Genomic DNA, 18,549 nt, shown 5'->3' on the forward strand with positions numbered 1-18,549 from the left:
TTATCTCGAGAACGGACACGACGACCGTACACTTTGAGCACACAGCAGCGTGTTTTAGCATGCCAGCTACACGGTGGTGTGCCTAACGTGTGGATAGCTCGAAATTTTCGTTCCGGACCGATGTGACCGGGAAGCAAGACGCCGCTGGGACTTTGAAACTTTCGGCACGTATCGAACAGTTCTTCTCTATTATCTCGAGAACGGACACGACGACCGTACACTTTGAGCACACAGCATCGTGTTTTAGCATGCCAGCTAAACGGTGGTGTGCCTAACGTGTGGATAGCTCGAGATTTTCGTTCCGGACCGATGTGACCGGGAAGCATCACGCCGCTGGGACTTTGAAACTTTCGGCACGTATCGAACAGTTCTTCTCTATTATCTCGAGAACGGACACGACGACCGTACACTTTGAGCACACAGCAGCGTGTTTTAGCATGCCAGCTACACGGTGGTGTGCCTAACGTGTGGATAGCTCGAAATTTTCGTTCCGGACCGATGTGACCGGGAAGCAACACGCCGCTGGGACTTTGAAACTTTCGGCACGTATCGAACAGTTCTTCTCTATTATCTCGAGAACGGACACGACGACCGTACACTTTGAGCACACAGCAGCGTGTTTTAGCATGCCAGCTACACGGTGGTGTGCCTAACGTGTGGATAGCTCGAAATTTTCGTTCCGGACCGATGTGACCGGGAAGCATCACGCCGCTGGGACTTTGAAACTTTCGGCACGTATCGAACAGTTCTTCTCTATTATCTCGAGAACGGACACGACGACCGTACACTTTGAGCACACAGCAGCGTGTTTTAGCATGCCAGCTACACGGTGGTGTGCCTAACGTGTGGATAGCTCGAAATTTTCGTTCCGGACCGATGTGACCGGGAAGCAACACGCCGCTGGGACTTTGAAACTTTCGGCACGTATCGAACAGTTCTTCTCTATTATCTCGAGAACGGACACGACGACCGTACACTTTGAGCCCACAGCAGCGTGTTTTAGCATGCCAGCTACACGGTGGTGTGCCTAACGTGTGGATAGCTCGAAATTTTCGTTCCGGACCGATGTGACCGGGAAGCATCACGCCGCTGGGACTTTGAAACTTTCGGCACGTATCGAACAGTTCTTCTCTATTATCTCGAGAACGGACACGACGACCGTACACTTTGAGCACACAGCATCGTGTTTTAGCATGCCAGCTAAACGGTGGTGTGCCTAACGTGTGGATAGCTCGAGATTTTCGTTCCGGACCGATGTGACCGGGAAGCAACACGCCGCTGGGACTTTGAAACTTTCGGCACGTATCGAACAGTTCTTCTCTATTATCTCGAGAACGGACACGACGACCGTACACTTTGAGCACACAGCAGCGTGTTTTAGCATACCAGCTACACGGTGGTGTGCCTAACGTGTGGATAGCTCGAAATTTTCGTTCCGGACCGATGTGACCGGGAAGCAACACGCCGCTGGGACTTTGAAACTTTCGGCACGTATCGAACAGTTCTTCTCTATTATCTCGAGAACGGACACGACGACCGTACACTTTGAGCACACAGCAGCGTGTTTTAGCATGCCAGCTACACGGTGGTGTGCCTAACGTGTGGATAGCTCGAAATTTTCGTTCCGGACCGATGTGACCGGGAAGCATCACGCCGCTGGGACTTTGAAACTTTCGGCACGTATCGAACAGTTCTTCTCTATTATCTCGAGAACGGACACGACGACCGTACACTTTGAGCACACAGCAGCGTGTTTTAGCATGCCAGCTACACGGTGGTGTGCCTAACGTGTGGATAGCTCGAAATTTTCGTTCCGGACCGATGTGACCGGGAAGCAACACGCCGCTGGGACTTTGAAACTTTCGGCACGTATCGAACAGTTCTTCTCTATTATCTCGAGAACGGACACGACGACCGTACACTTTGAGCACACAGCAGCGTGTTTTAGCATGCCAGCTACACGGTGGTGTGCCTAACGTGTGGATAGCTCGAAATTTTCGTTCCGGACCGATGTGACCGGGAAGCAACACGCCGCTGGGACTTTGAAACTTTCGGCACGTATCGAACAGTTCTTCTCTATTATCTCGAGAACGGACACGACGACCGTACACTTTGAGCACACAGCAGCGTGTTTTAGCATGCCAGCTACACGGTGGTGTGCCTAACGTGTGGATAGCTCGAAATTTTCGTTCCGGATCGATGTGACCGGGAAGCATCACGCCGCTGGGACTTTGAAACTTTCGGCACGTATCGAACAGTTCTTCTCTATTATCTCGAGAACGGACACGACGACCGTACACTTTGAGCACACAGCAGCGTGTTTTAGCATGCCAGCTACACGGTGGTGTGCCTAACGTGTGGATAGCTCGAAATTTTCGTTCCGGACCGATGTGACCGGGAAGCAACACGCCGCTGGGACTTTGAAACTTTCGGCACGTATCGAACAGTTCTTCTCTATTATCTCGAGAACGGACACGACGACCGTACACTTTGAGCACACAGCAGCGTGTTTTAGCATGCCAGCTACACGGTGGTGTGCCTAACGTGTGGATAGCTCGAAATTTTCGTTCCGGACCGATGTGACCGGGAAGCAACACGCCGCTGGGACTTTTTTTTTTTTTTTTTTTTTTTTTTTTTTTTTTTTTTTTTTTAACGTGGGGGAAATCTTCGAAAGACCCCCCCGCCGCCTGGGGAGGGGCGGGGGGAGTGTGGGATTCCCCGCGCCCGGAGGAAACCCATCGGGCGCGGGACCTACCCACTAAAACCCACCACGGTGGCCATCCTCGCACTATGCAGGGGGAGCACCTGGGACCGAAGACATCATAACATCAGGTGCTCCCCCGTGCAGGGCTCTCGCGCCCGTGTCCTCCCGTTCCAGGGAAGGGAGGGGGTACTTCACCCTCCCTTCCCTGTTTTCTCCTCGGCGCTCTGGCGCCCGACGTCGGAGCAGGGCCACACTGCTCCGACGTCCCACTCCCGGGGGCCGCCCGAGGGCGGCCGCGAGTCCCACACTCGCGACCGCCCACGGCCCCCATAGCCGCGCCGGAGGCACGGCCCTGGGACCGTGCCGTCGGCGCGGCCGCACCCGGCCGTACGCTCCCGAGGGCGGCTCTGGCCTCTCCGCCCTCGAGAGCGTCGCCGTCCCTTACTCTTCCCACCCTTCACACGACGGGCGGTGGCACGAGCCTCAAGGGCTACGCACCCCCGCCCGCCGCTCTCAGGGTGGCCTCCCCGGCCCTTCCGGAGGCCCACCCGCCCCCGGCCTCGGACGGGGCCTCGCTCGCGGACGCCCGCTCTCGCGAATGCGGCTCGCGGCCTCCTTCTGCGAGATTACCTCCTCGCAGAAGGAGGACACGGCCCGCCACTTCGTCTCGCTGCCGAGCATGGCCTGTACCACGCCCGGCAGCGATAGGTCCGCCCCAATCACGGCCGTGAGGACACGGCGCTCCACCCCCCAGGCCGGACACACCTCGAGGGTGTGTTGCGCCGTGTCCTCGTCCGCTGGACAGTGCCAGCAGCGCGCCGCCTCCTCCACACCGATCCGGCACAGGTACTGTCCGAAGCATCCGTGCCCGGACAGCACCTGCACCAACCGGTAGGTGAGTGAGCCGAAGCGCCTACCCAGCCACTCAAACAGGACCGGCCGGATAGCCCGGACAGTCCTCTGGCCGAACAACGGCTCGGCCAGCCGCTGCTGCCAAAGCTGCAGCATGGACTCCCGGGCCTGGCGCCTGAGGGCCTCCACCTCGCATCCCGCCAGGACCACCCCATCCTCGCGGGCGCGCATGCGGCCCTCGTAGAAAGCCGCATGCGCGCCCGCGATCAAGTCCGCCGGGGGTAGCCCTGACAGGACGCTCGCCGCCTCATACGAAACGGTCCGGTACCCCCGGGCGATCCGCAATGCAAGCCGCCTTTGAACCCGGCGCAGCAATACCTTGCTGCGCCGGGAGGCGGCCAGGTCGCCCGCCCAAACGGGGGCCCCGTATAGGGCCACCGAGTGGACCATTCCCGCGTAGAGGCGGCGAACCCGGTCACTCGGGCCCCGCAGGTTGGGGAGGATACGGCCCAAAGCGCCAACTATCCCCTCCAACCGCGGGGCCAGGGCCCGGAAATGACCCTCGAAGCGCCAGTGGCTGTCGAGGCGAAGTCCCAGATATTTCATCTGAGACCTCACCTCGACGTCTGTCTCACCCACCCGGATCAGGGGGGGAGGCGGCTCTCCCCGGGGTCTATACATCCCGAGTACCTCGGTTTTGTGGAGAGCCACCTCCAAACCGATCCCCCTGATCCGGGAGACGACGCGCCGGGCACCGTCCTCGGCGGCCCGAACAGCCCCCCTCCAGTCCCCCCCGACGGCCAACAACAAGGTGTCGTCCGCGTAGCACGTCAGACTGACGCCGTCGGGGAGGTCTTCGGCCCGCAGGACGGTGTCGTACCCGAGGTTCCACAGCAGGGGTCCTAACACCGACCCCTGCGGAACCCCGGAGTACACCGCTCTCCTCTCCGTCCCGCACCGGCCCGGATACTCGATCCACCTGTCGCGGAGGTAGTCCTCGACGACTGCCCTAAGGTAGGCGGGGACTCGATGTTCCTCAAGCCCCCGCCTAATCGCCTCCCAGGGTAGGGTGTTAAACGCATTGGCGATGTCCAAGGACACCGCCAATGCCACCCCACCCCGGGAGACCGCCGAGGCCGAGAGGGACCGGACGCGTCGAATCGCGTCGATCGTCGACCGGCCCTCCCGGAACCCGAACTGGCACTCCGCCAGCCCGGGCCCACCCCGCGACAGGTGCCCGACGATGCGGGCCGCCACGACTCTTTCCAGGAGCTTGCCCACATCGTCGAGCAGGCAAATCGGCCGGTACGCGGACGGAGAGTCCGCGGGCCTACCCTCTTTCCGGAGGAGGACCATTCGGGCCACCTTCCATGCGGAGGGGAATCGCCCGGCCTCCAGGCAGCGGTCGAATAGCTCCCGGAGGCCGTCACCCAGGACGTCCGCGGCCAAGACCAAGACTCGGCCGGGCACTCCCGAAGGACCCGGGGCAGTATCCTTCGCCCCGAGTCTTCGGATGGCCGCGGCTAGCTCCCCAGCCGAGACCCCCAGCTCCGCGGACCAGGTGGTCGGGTCCGCAGAGGGACGTGGCCCGCTCTCCCCCACGATCGGGAAGAGCGTGTCGACCACGTCCCTCAAGAGCTGGGGGTCGAGACCCTCGGTGATCGGGGGCGCCCATGGCCGGAGTTTATTCAGAACTATCCGGTATGGGCGCCCCCATGGATCCCGCTCGAGGGTCTCGAGGAGCTCCTTCCAGCTCTGGGCCTTGGCCCGTTTGATGGCGACCTGCAGAGCCCTCTTTCCCGCGCGATAGGACTCGTACAGTTCCGCCGCCCTAGCCCGCGCGCCGTCGTCGCCGTTCCGTCCGGCCCGACGACGCGCGCGGGTGTACTGGCGTCGGGCCCGGACGCATGCTTTCCGCAATTCCCCGATTTCGCCCGACCACCAGTACACCGCCCGACGAGGAGACCGCGGCCCGGCCCGGGGCATCGCCGCGTCGCAAATGCGCGCGATGGCGCTCCCGAGCCGAGCCACGGCCCCCTCCAGGTCGGGCAGCCTGGTCTCCCGTCGAGGCCAGGTTTCGGCCAGAGCGGCTGCGCCGCTGGGACTTTGAAACTTTCGGCACGTATCGAACAGTTCTTCTCTATTATCTCGAGAACGGACACGACGACCGTACACTTTGAGCACACAGCAGCGTGTTTTAGCATGCCAGCTACACGGTGGTGTGCCTAACGTGTGGATAGCTCGAAATTTTCGTTCCGGACCGATGTGACCGGGAAGCAACACGCCGCTGGGACTTTGAAACTTTCGGCACGTATCGAACAGTTCTTCTCTATTATCTCGAGAACGGACACGACGACCGTACACTTTGAGCACACAGCAGCGTGTTTTAGCATGCCAGCTACACGGTGGTGTGCCTAACGTGTGGATAGCTCGAAATTTTCGTTCCGGATCGATGTGACCGGGAAGCATCACGCCGCTGGGACTTTGAAACTTTCGGCACGTATCGAACAGTTCTTCTCTATTATCTCGAGAACGGACACGACGACCGTACACTTTGAGCACACAGCAGCGTGTTTTAGCATGCCAGCTACACGGTGGTGTGCCTAACGTGTGGATAGCTCGAAATTTTCGTTCCGGACCGATGTGACCGGGAAGCAACACGCCGCTGGGACTTTGAAACTTTCGGCACGTATCGAACAGTTCTTCTCTATTATCTCGAGAACGGACACGACGACCGTACACTTTGAGCACACAGCAGCGTGTTTTAGCATGCCAGCTACACGGTGGTGTGCCTAACGTGTGGATAGCTCGAAATTTTCGTTCCGGACCGATGTGACCGGGAAGCAACACGCCGCTGGGACTTTTTTTTTTTTTTTTTTTTTTTTTTTTTTTTTTTTTTTTTTTAACGTGGGGGAAATCTTCGAAAGACCCCCCCGCCGCCTGGGGAGGGGCGGGGGGAGTGTGGGATTCCCCGCGCCCGGAGGAAACCCATCGGGCGCGGGACCTACCCACTAAAACCCACCACGGTGGCCATCCTCGCACTATGCAGGGGGAGCACCTGGGACCGAAGACATCATAACATCAGGTGCTCCCCCGTGCAGGGCTCTCGCGCCCGTGTCCTCCCGTTCCAGGGAAGGGAGGGGGTACTTCACCCTCCCTTCCCTGTTTTCTCCTCGGCGCTCTGGCGCCCGACGTCGGAGCAGGGCCACACTGCTCCGACGTCCCACTCCCGGGGGCCGCCCGAGGGCGGCCGCGAGTCCCACACTCGCGACCGCCCACGGCCCCCATAGCCGCGCCGGAGGCACGGCCCTGGGACCGTGCCGTCGGCGCGGCCGCACCCGGCCGTACGCTCCCGAGGGCGGCTCTGGCCTCTCCGCCCTCGAGAGCGTCGCCGTCCCTTACTCTTCCCACCCTTCACACGACGGGCGGTGGCACGAGCCTCAAGGGCTACGCACCCCCGCCCGCCGCTCTCAGGGTGGCCTCCCCGGCCCTTCCGGAGGCCCACCCGCCCCCGGCCTCGGACGGGGCCTCGCTCGCGGACGCCCGCTCTCGCGAATGCGGCTCGCGGCCTCCTTCTGCGAGATTACCTCCTCGCAGAAGGAGGACACGGCCCGCCACTTCGTCTCGCTGCCGAGCATGGCCTGTACCACGCCCGGCAGCGATAGGTCCGCCCCAATCACGGCCGTGAGGACACGGCGCTCCACCCCCCAGGCCGGACACACCTCGAGGGTGTGTTGCGCCGTGTCCTCGTCCGCTGGACAGTGCCAGCAGCGCGCCGCCTCCTCCACACCGATCCGGCACAGGTACTGTCCGAAGCATCCGTGCCCGGACAGCACCTGCACCAACCGGTAGGTGAGTGAGCCGAAGCGCCTACCCAGCCACTCAAACAGGACCGGCCGGATAGCCCGGACAGTCCTCTGGCCGAACAACGGCTCGGCCAGCCGCTGCTGCCAAAGCTGCAGCATGGACTCCCGGGCCTGGCGCCTGAGGGCCTCCACCTCGCATCCCGCCAGGACCACCCCATCCTCGCGGGCGCGCATGCGGCCCTCGTAGAAAGCCGCATGCGCGCCCGCGATCAAGTCCGCCGGGGGTAGCCCTGACAGGACGCTCGCCGCCTCATACGAAACGGTCCGGTACCCCCGGGCGATCCGCAATGCAAGCCGCCTTTGAACCCGGCGCAGCAATACCTTGCTGCGCCGGGAGGCGGCCAGGTCGCCCGCCCAAACGGGGGCCCCGTATAGGGCCACCGAGTGGACCATTCCCGCGTAGAGGCGGCGAACCCGGTCACTCGGGCCCCGCAGGTTGGGGAGGATACGGCCCAAAGCGCCAACTATCCCCTCCAACCGCGGGGCCAGGGCCCGGAAATGACCCTCGAAGCGCCAGTGGCTGTCGAGGCGAAGTCCCAGATATTTCATCTGAGACCTCACCTCGACGTCTGTCTCACCCACCCGGATCAGGGGGGGAGGCGGCTCTCCCCGGGGTCTATACATCCCGAGTACCTCGGTTTTGTGGAGAGCCACCTCCAAACCGATCCCCCTGATCCGGGAGACGACGCGCCGGGCACCGTCCTCGGCGGCCCGAACAGCCCCCCTCCAGTCCCCCCCGACGGCCAACAACAAGGTGTCGTCCGCGTAGCACGTCAGACTGACGCCGTCGGGGAGGTCTTCGGCCCGCAGGACGGTGTCGTACCCGAGGTTCCACAGCAGGGGTCCTAACACCGACCCCTGCGGAACCCCGGAGTACACCGCTCTCCTCTCCGTCCCGCACCGGCCCGGATACTCGATCCACCTGTCGCGGAGGTAGTCCTCGACGACTGCCCTAAGGTAGGCGGGGACTCGATGTTCCTCAAGCCCCCGCCTAATCGCCTCCCAGGGTAGGGTGTTAAACGCATTGGCGATGTCCAAGGACACCGCCAATGCCACCCCACCCCGGGAGACCGCCGAGGCCGAGAGGGACCGGACGCGTCGAATCGCGTCGATCGTCGACCGGCCCTCCCGGAACCCGAACTGGCACTCCGCCAGCCCGGGCCCACCCCGCGACAGGTGCCCGACGATGCGGGCCGCCACGACTCTTTCCAGGAGCTTGCCCACATCGTCGAGCAGGCAAATCGGCCGGTACGCGGACGGAGAGTCCGCGGGCCTACCCTCTTTCCGGAGGAGGACCATTCGGGCCACCTTCCATGCGGAGGGGAATCGCCCGGCCTCCAGGCAGCGGTCGAATAGCTCCCGGAGGCCGTCACCCAGGACGTCCGCGGCCAAGACCAAGACTCGGCCGGGCACTCCCGAAGGACCCGGGGCAGTATCCTTCGCCCCGAGTCTTCGGATGGCCGCGGCTAGCTCCCCAGCCGAGACCCCCAGCTCCGCGGACCAGGTGGTCGGGTCCGCAGAGGGACGTGGCCCGCTCTCCCCCACGATCGGGAAGAGCGTGTCGACCACGTCCCTCAAGAGCTGGGGGTCGAGACCCTCGGTGATCGGGGGCGCCCATGGCCGGAGTTTATTCAGAACTATCCGGTATGGGCGCCCCCATGGATCCCGCTCGAGGGTCTCGAGGAGCTCCTTCCAGCTCTGGGCCTTGGCCCGTTTGATGGCGACCTGCAGAGCCCTCTTTCCCGCGCGATAGGACTCGTACAGTTCCGCCGCCCTAGCCCGCGCGCCGTCGTCGCCGTTCCGTCCGGCCCGACGACGCGCGCGGGTGTACTGGCGTCGGGCCCGGACGCATGCTTTCCGCAATTCCCCGATTTCGCCCGACCACCAGTACACCGCCCGACGAGGAGACCGCGGCCCGGCCCGGGGCATCGCCGCGTCGCAAATGCGCGCGATGGCGCTCCCGAGCCGAGCCACGGCCCCCTCCAGGTCGGGCAGCCTGGTCTCCCGTCGAGGCCAGGTTTCGGCCAGAGCGGCTGCGCCGCTGGGACTTTGAAACTTTCGGCACGTATCGAACAGTTCTTCTCTATTATCTCGAGAACGGACACGACGACCGTACACTTTGAGCACACAGCAGCGTGTTTTAGCATGCCAGCTACACGGTGGTGTGCCTAACGTGTGGATAGCTCGAAATTTTCGTTCCGGACCGATGTGACCGGGAAGCAACACGCCGCTGGGACTTTGAAACTTTCGGCACGTATCGAACAGTTCTTCTCTATTATCTCGAGAACGGACACGACGACCGTACACTTTGAGCACACAGCAGCGTGTTTTAGCATGCCAGCTACACGGTGGTGTGCCTAACGTGTGGATAGCTCGAAATTTTCGTTCCGGACCGATGTGACCGGGAAGCAACACGCCGCTGGGACTTTGAAACTTTCGGCACGTATCGAACAGTTCTTCTCTATTATCTCGAGAACGGACACGACGACCGTACACTTTGAGCACACAGCAGCGTGTTTTAGCATGCCAGCTACACGGTGGTGTGCCTAACGTGTGGATAGCTCGAAATTTTCGTTCCGGACCGATGTGACCGGGAAGCATCACGCCGCTGGGACTTTGAAACTTTCGGCACGTATCGAACAGTTCTTCTCTATTATCTCGAGAACGGACACGACGACCGTACACTTTGAGCACACAGCAGCGTGTTTTAGCATGCCAGCTACACGGTGGTGTGCCTAACGTGTGGATAGCTCGAAATTTTCGTTCCGGACCGATGTGACCGGGAAGCAACACGCCGCTGGGACTTTGAAACTTTCGGCACGTATCGAACAGTTCTTCTCTATTATCTCGAGAACGGACACGACGACCGTACACTTTGAGCACACAGCAGCGTGTTTTAGCATGCCAGCTACACGGTGGTGTGCCTAACGTGTGGATAGCTCGAAATTTTCGTTCCGGACCGATGTGACCGGGAAGCAACACGCCGCTGGGACTTTGAAACTTTCGGCACGTATCGAACAGTTCTTCTCTATTATCTCGAGAACGGACACGACGACCGTACACTTTGAGCACACAGCAGCGTGTTTTAGCATGCCAGCTACACGGTGGTGTGCCTAACGTGTGGATAGCTCGAAATTTTCGTTCCGGACCGATGTGACCGGGAAGCAACACGCCGCTGGGACTTTGAAACTTTCGGCACGTATCGAACAGTTCTTCTCTATTATCTCGAGAACGGACACGACGACCGTACACTTTGAGCACACAGCAGCGTGTTTTAGCATGCCAGCTACACGGTGGTGTGCCTAACGTGTGGATAGCTCGAAATTTTCGTTCCGGACCGATGTGACCGGGAAGCAACACGCCGCTGGGACTTTGAAACTTTCGGCACGTGTCGAACAGTTCTTCTCTATTATCTCGAGAACGGACACGACGACCGTACACTTTGAGCACACAGCAGCGTGTTTTAGCATGCCAGCTACACGGTGGTGTGCCTAACGTGTGGATAGCTCGAAATTTTCGTTCCGGACCGATGTGACCGGGAAGCATCACGCCGCTGGGACTTTGAAACTTTCGGCACGTATCGAACAGTTCTTCTCTATTATCTCGAGAACGGACACGACGACCGTACACTTTGAGCACACAGCAGCGTGTTTTAGCATGCCAGCTACACGGTGGTGTGCCTAACGTGTGGATAGCTCGAAATTTTCGTTCCGGACCGATGTGACCGGGAAGCAACACGCCGCTGGGACTTTGAAACTTTCGGCACGTATCGAACAGTTCTTCTCTATTATCTCGAGAACGGACACGACGACCGTACACTTTGAGCACACAGCAGCGTGTTTTAGCATGCCAGCTACACGGTGGTGTGCCTAACGTGTGGATAGCTCGAAATTTTCGTTCCGGACCGATGTGACCGGGAAGCAACACGCCGCTGGGACTTTGAAACTTTCGGCACGTATCGAACAGTTCTTCTCTATTATCTCGAGAACGGACACGACGACCGTACACTTTGAGCACACAGCAGCGTGTTTTAGCATGCCAGCTACACGGTGGTGTGCCTAACGTGTGGATAGCTCGAAATTTTCGTTCCGGACCGATGTGACCGGGAAGCAACACGCCGCTGGGACTTTGAAACTTTCGGCACGTGTCGAACAGTTCTTCTCTATTATCTCGAGAACGGACACGACGACCGTACACTTTGAGCACACAGCAGCGTGTTTTAGCATGCCAGCTACACGGTGGTGTGCCTAACGTGTGGATAGCTCGAAATTTTCGTTCCGGACCGATGTGACCGGGAAGCAACACGCCGCTGGGACTTTGAAACTTTCGGCACGTATCGAACAGTTCTTCTCTATTATCTCGAGAACGGACACGACGACCGTACACTTTGAGCACACAGCAGCGTGTTTTAGCATGCCAGCTACACGGTGGTGTGCCTAACGTGTGGATAGCTCGAAATTTTCGTTCCGGACCGATGTGACCGGGAAGCAACACGCCGCTGGGACTTTGAAACTTTCGGCACGTATCGAACAGTTCTTCTCTATTATCTCGAGAACGGACACGACGACCGTACACTTTGAGCACACAGCAGCGTGTTTTAGCATGCCAGCTACACGGTGGTGTGCCTAACGTGTGGATAGCTCGAAATTTTCGTTCCGGACCGATGTGACCGGGAAGCAACACGCCGCTGGGACTTTGAAACTTTCGGCACGTATCGAACAGTTCTTCTCTATTATCTCGAGAACGGACACGACGACCGTACACTTTGAGCACACAGCAGCGTGTTTTAGCATGCCAGCTACACGGTGGTGTGCCTAACGTGTGGATAGCTCGAAATTTTCGTTCCGGACCGATGTGACCGGGAAGCATCACGCCGCTGGGACTTTGAAACTTTCGGCACGTATCGAACAGTTCTTCTCTATTATCTCGAGAACGGACACGACGACCGTACACTTTGAGCACACAGCAGCGTGTTTTAGCATGCCAGCTACACGGTGGTGTGCCTAACGTGTGGATAGCTCGAAATTTTCGTTCCGGACCGATGTGACCGGGAAGCAACACGCCGCTGGGACTTTGAAACTTTCGGCACGTATCGAACAGTTCTTCTCTATTATCTCGAGAACGGACACGACGACCGTACACTTTGAGCACACAGCAGCGTGTTTTAGCATGCCAGCTACACGGTGGTGTGCCTAACGTGTGGATAGCTCGAAATTTTCGTTCCGGACCGATGTGACCGGGAAGCATCACGCCGCTGGGACTTTGAAACTTTCGGCACGTATCGAACAGTTCTTCTCTATTATCTCGAGAACGGACACGACGACCGTACACTTTGAGCACACAGCAGCGTGTTTTAGCATGCCAGCTACACGGTGGTGTGCCTAACGTGTGGATAGCTCGAAATTTTCGTTCCGGACCGATGTGACCGGGAAGCAACACGCCGCTGGGACTTTGAAACTTTCGGCACGTATCGAACAGTTCTTCTCTATTATCTCGAGAACGGACACGACGACCGTACACTTTGAGCACACAGCAGCGTGTTTTAGCATGCCAGCTACACGGTGGTGTGCCTAACGTGTGGATAGCTCGAAATTTTCGTTCCGGACCGATGTGACCGGGAAGCAACACGCCGCTGGGACTTTGAAACTTTCGGCACGTATCGAACAGTTCTTCTCTATTATCTCGAGAACGGACACGACGACCGTACACTTTGAGCACAGAGCAGCGTGTTTTAGCATGCCAGCTACACGGTGGTGTGCCTAACGTGTGGATAGCTCGAAATTTTCGTTCCGGACCGATGTGACCGGGAAGCAACACGCCGCTGGGACTTTGAAACTTTCGGCACGTATCGAACAGTTCTTCTCTATTATCTCGAGAACGGACACGACGACCGTACACTTTGAGCACACAGCAGCGTGTTTTAGCATGCCAGCTACACGGTGGTGTGCCTAACGTGTGGATAGCTCGAAATTTTCGTTCCGGACCGATGTGACCGGGAAGCAAGACGCCGCTGGGACTTTGAAACTTTCGGCACGTATCGAACAGTTCTTCTCTATTATCTCGAGAACGGACACGACGACCGTACACTTTGAGCACACAGCAGCGTGTTTTAGCATGCCAGCTACACGGTGGTGTGCCTAACGTGTGGATAGCTCGAAATTTTCGTTCCGGACCGATGTGACCGGGAAGCAAGACGCCGCTGGGACTTTGAAACTTTCGGCACGTATCGAACAGTTCTTCTCTATTATCTCGAGAACGGACACGACGACCGTACACTTTGAGCACACAGCATCGTGTTTTAGCATGCCAGCTAAACGGTGGTGTGCCTAACGTGTGGATAGCTCGAGATTTTCGTTCCGGACCGATGTGACCGGGAAGCATCACGCCGCTGGGACTTTGAAACTTTCGGCACGTATCGAACAGTTCTTCTCTATTATCTCGAGAACGGACACGACGACCGTACACTTTGAGCACACAGCAGCGTGTTTTAGCATGCCAGCTACACGGTGGTGTGCCTAACGTGTGGATAGCTCGAAATTTTCGTTCCGGACCGATGTGACCGGGAAGCAACACGCCGCTGGGACTTTGAAACTTTCGGCACGTATCGAACAGTTCTTCTCTATTATCTCGAGAACGGACACGACGACCGTACACTTTGAGCCCACAGCAGCGTGTTTTAGCATGCCAGCTACACGGTGGTGTGCCTAACGTGTGGATAGCTCGAAATTTTCGTTCCGGACCGATGTGACCGGGAAGCATCACGCCGCTGGGACTTTGAAACTTTCGGCACGTATCGAACAGTTCTTCTCTATTATCTCGAGAACGGACACGACGACCGTACACTTTGAGCACACAGCATCGTGTTTTAGCATGCCAGCTAAACGGTGGTGTGCCTAACGTGTGGATAGCTCGAGATTTTCGTTCCGGACCGATGTGACCGGGAAGCAACACGCCGCTGGGACTTTGAAACTTTCGGCACGTATCGAACAGTTCTTCTCTATTATCTCGAGAACGGACACGACGACCGTACACTTTGAGCACACAGCAGCGTGTTTTAGCATACCAGCTACACGGTGGTGTGCCTAACGTGTGGATAGCTCGAAATTTTCGTTCCGGACCGATGTGACCGGGAAGCAACACGCCGCTGGGACTTTGAAACTTTCGGCACGTATCGAACAGTTCTTCTCTATTATCTCGAGAACGGACACGACGACCGTACACTTTGAGCACACAGCAGCGTGTTTTAGCATGCCAGCTACACGGTGGTGTGCCTAACGTGTGGATAGCTCGAAATTTTCGTTCCGGACCGATGTGACCGGGAAGCAACACGCCGCTGGGACTTTGAAACTTTCGGCACGTATCGAACAGTTCTTCTCTATTATCTCGAGAACGGACACGACGACCGTACACTTTGAGCACACAGCAGCGTGTTTTAGCATGCCAGCTACACGGTGGTGTGCCTAACGTGTGGATAGCTCGAAATTTTCGTTCCGGACCGATGTGACCGGGAAGCAACACGCCGCTGGGACTTTGAAACTTTCGGCACGTATCGAACAGTTCTTCTCTATTATCTCGAGAACGGACACGACGACCGTACACTTTGAGCACACAGCAGCGTGTTTTAGCATGCCAGCTACACGGTGGTGTGCCTAACGTGTGGATAGCTCGAAATTTTCGTTCCGGACCGATGTGACCGGGAAGCATCACGCCGCTGGGACTTTGAAACTTTCGGCACGTATCGAACAGTTCTTCTCTATTATCTCGAGAACGGACACGACGACCGTACACTTTGAGCACACAGCAGCGTGTTTTAGCATGCCAGCTACACGGTGGTGTGCCTAACGTGTGGATAGCTCGAAATTTTCGTTCCGGACCGATGTGACCGGGAAGCAACACGCCGCTGGGACTTTGAAACTTTCGGCACGTATCGAACAGTTCTTCTCTATTATCTCGAGAACGGACACGACGACCGTACACTTTGAGCACACAGCAGCGTGTTTTAGCATGCCAGCTACACGGTGGTGTGCCTAACGTGTGGATAGCTCGAAATTTTCGTTCCGGACCGATGTGACCGGGAAGCATCACGCCGCTGGGACTTTGAAACTTTCGGCACGTATCGAACAGTTCTTCTCTATTATCTCGAGAACGGACACGACGACCGTACACTTTGAGCACACAGCATCGTGTTTTAGCATGCCAGCTAAACGGTGGTGTGCCTAACGTGTGGATAGCTCGAGATTTTCGTTCCGGACCGATGTGACCGGGAAGCAACACGCCGCTGGGACTTTGAAACTTTCGGCACGTATCGAACAGTTCTTCTCTATTATCTCGAGAACGGACACGACGACCGTACACTTTGAGCACACAGCAGCGTGTTTTAGCATACCAGCTACACGGTGGTGTGCCTAACGTGTGGATAGCTCGAAATTTTCGTTCCGGACCGATGTGACCGGGAAGCATCACGCCGCTGGGACTTTGAAACTTTCGGCACGTATCGAACAGTTCTTCTCTATTATCTCGAGAACGGACACGACGACCGTACACTTTGAGCACACAGCAGCGTGTTTTAGCATGCCAGCTACACGGTGGTGTGCCTAACGTGTGGATAGCTCGAAATTTTCGTTCCGGACCGATGTGACCGGGAAACAACACGCCGCTGGGACTTTGAAACTTTCGGCACGTATCGAACAGTTCTTCTCTATTATCTCGAGAACGGACACGACGACCGTACACTTTGAGCACACAGCAGCGTGTTTTAGCATGCCAGCTACACGGTGGTGTGCCTAACGTGTGGATAGCTCGAAATTTTCGTTCCGGACCGATGTGACCGGGAAGCAACACGCCGCTGGGACTTTGAAACTTTCGGCACGTATCGAACAGTTCTTCTCTATTATCTCGAGAACGGACACGACGACCGTACACTTTGAGCACACAGCAGCGTGTTTTAGCATGCCAGCTACACGGTGGTGTGGATAGCTCGAAATTTTCGTTCCGGACCGATATGACCGGGAAACAACACGCCGCTGGGACTTTGAAACTTTCGGCACGTATCGAACAGTTCTTCTCTATTATCTCGAGAACGGACACGACGACCGTACACTTTGAGCACACAGCAGCGTGTTTTAGCATGCCAGCTACACGGTGGTGTGCCTAACGTGTGGATAGCTCGAAATTTTCGTTCCGGACCGATGTGACCGGGAAGCAACACGCCGCTGGGACTTTGAAACTTTCGGCACGTATCGAACAGTTCTTCTCTATTATCTCGAGAACGGACACGACGACCGTACACTTTGAGCACAGAGCAGCGTGTTTTAGCATGCCAGCTACACGGTGGTGTGCCTAACGTGTGGATAGCTCGAAATTTTCGTTCCGGACCGATGTGACCGGGAAGCAACACGCCGCTGGGACTTTGAAACTTTCGGCACGTATCGAACAGTTCTTCTCTATTATCTCGAGAACGGACACGACGACCGTACACTTTGAGCACACAGCAGCGTGTTTTAGCATGCCAGCTACACGGTGGTGTGCCTAACGTGTGGATAGCTCGAAATTTTCGTTCCGGACCGATGTGACCGGGAAGCAAGACGCCGCTGGGACTTTGAAACTTTCGGCACGTATCGAACAGTTCTTCTCTATTATCTCGAGAACGGACACGACGACCGTACACTTTGAGCACACAGCATCGTGTTTTAGCATGCCAGCTAAACGGTGGTGTGCCTAACGTGTGGATAGCTCGAGATTTTCGTTCCGGACCGATGTGACCGGGAAGCATCACGCCGCTGGGACTTTGAAACTTTCGGCACGTATCGAACAGTTCTTCTCTATTATCTCGAGAACGGACACGACGACCGTACACTTTGAGCACACAGCAGCGTGTTTTAGCATGCCAGCTACACGGTGGTGTGCCTAACGTGTGGATAGCTCGAAATTTTCGTTCCGGACCGATGTGACCGGGAAGCAACACGCCGCTGGGACTTTGAAACTTTCGGCACGTATCGAACAGTTCTTCTCTATTATCTCGAGAACGGACACGACGACCGTACACTTTGAGCACACAGCAGCGTGTTTTAGCATGCCAGCTACACGGTGGTGTGCCTAACGTGTGGATAGCTCGAAATTTTCGTTCCGGACCGATGTGACCGGGAAGCAACACGCCGCTGGGACTTTGAAACTTTCGGCACGTATCGAACAGTTCTTCTCTATTATCTCGAGAACGGACACGACGACCGTACACTTTGAGCACACAGCAGCGTGTTTTAGCATGCCAGCTACACGGTGGTGTGCCTAACGTGTGGATAGCTCGAAATTTTCGTTCCGGACCGATGTGACCGGGAAGCATCACGCCGCTGGGACTTTGAAACTTTCGGCACGTATCGAACAGTTCTTCTCTATTATCTCGAGAACGGACACGACGACCGTACACTTTGAGCACACAGCAGCGTGTTTTAGCATGCCAGCTACACGGTGGTGTGCCTAACGTGTGGATAGCTCGAAATTTTCGTTCCGGACCGATGTGACCGGGAAGCAACACGCCGCTGGGACTTTGAAACTTTCGGCACGTATCGAACAGTTCTTCTCTATTATCTCGAGAACGGACACGACGACCGTACACTTTGAGCACACAGCAGCGTGTTTTAGCATGCCAGCTACACGGTGGTGTGCCTAACGTGTGGATAGCTCGAAATTTTCGTTCCGGACCGATGTGACCGGGAAGCAACACGCCGCTGGGACTTTGAAACTTTCGGCACGTATCGAACAGTTCTTCTCTATTATCTCGAGAACGGACACGACGACCGTACACTTTGAGCACACAGCAGCGTGTTTTAGCATGCCAGCTACACGGTGGTGTGCCTAGCGTGTGGATAGCTCGAAATTTTCGTTCCGGACCGATGTGACCGGGAAGCATCACGCCGCTGGGACTTTGAAACTTTCGGCACGTGTCGAACAGTTCTTCTCTATTATCTCGAGAACGGACACGACGACCGTACACTTTGAGCACACAGCAGCGTGTTTTAGCATGCCAGCTACACGGTGGTGTGCCTAACGTGTGGATAGCTCGAAATTTTCGTTCCGGACCGATGTGACCGGGAAGCAACACGCCGCTGGGACTTTGAAACTTTCGGCACG

This window comes from Ptiloglossa arizonensis, unplaced genomic scaffold (genome assembly GCF_051014685.1).
Source record: "Ptiloglossa arizonensis isolate GNS036 unplaced genomic scaffold, iyPtiAriz1_principal scaffold0190, whole genome shotgun sequence".
Classification (NCBI taxonomy): Eukaryota; Metazoa; Arthropoda; class Insecta; order Hymenoptera; family Colletidae; genus Ptiloglossa; species Ptiloglossa arizonensis.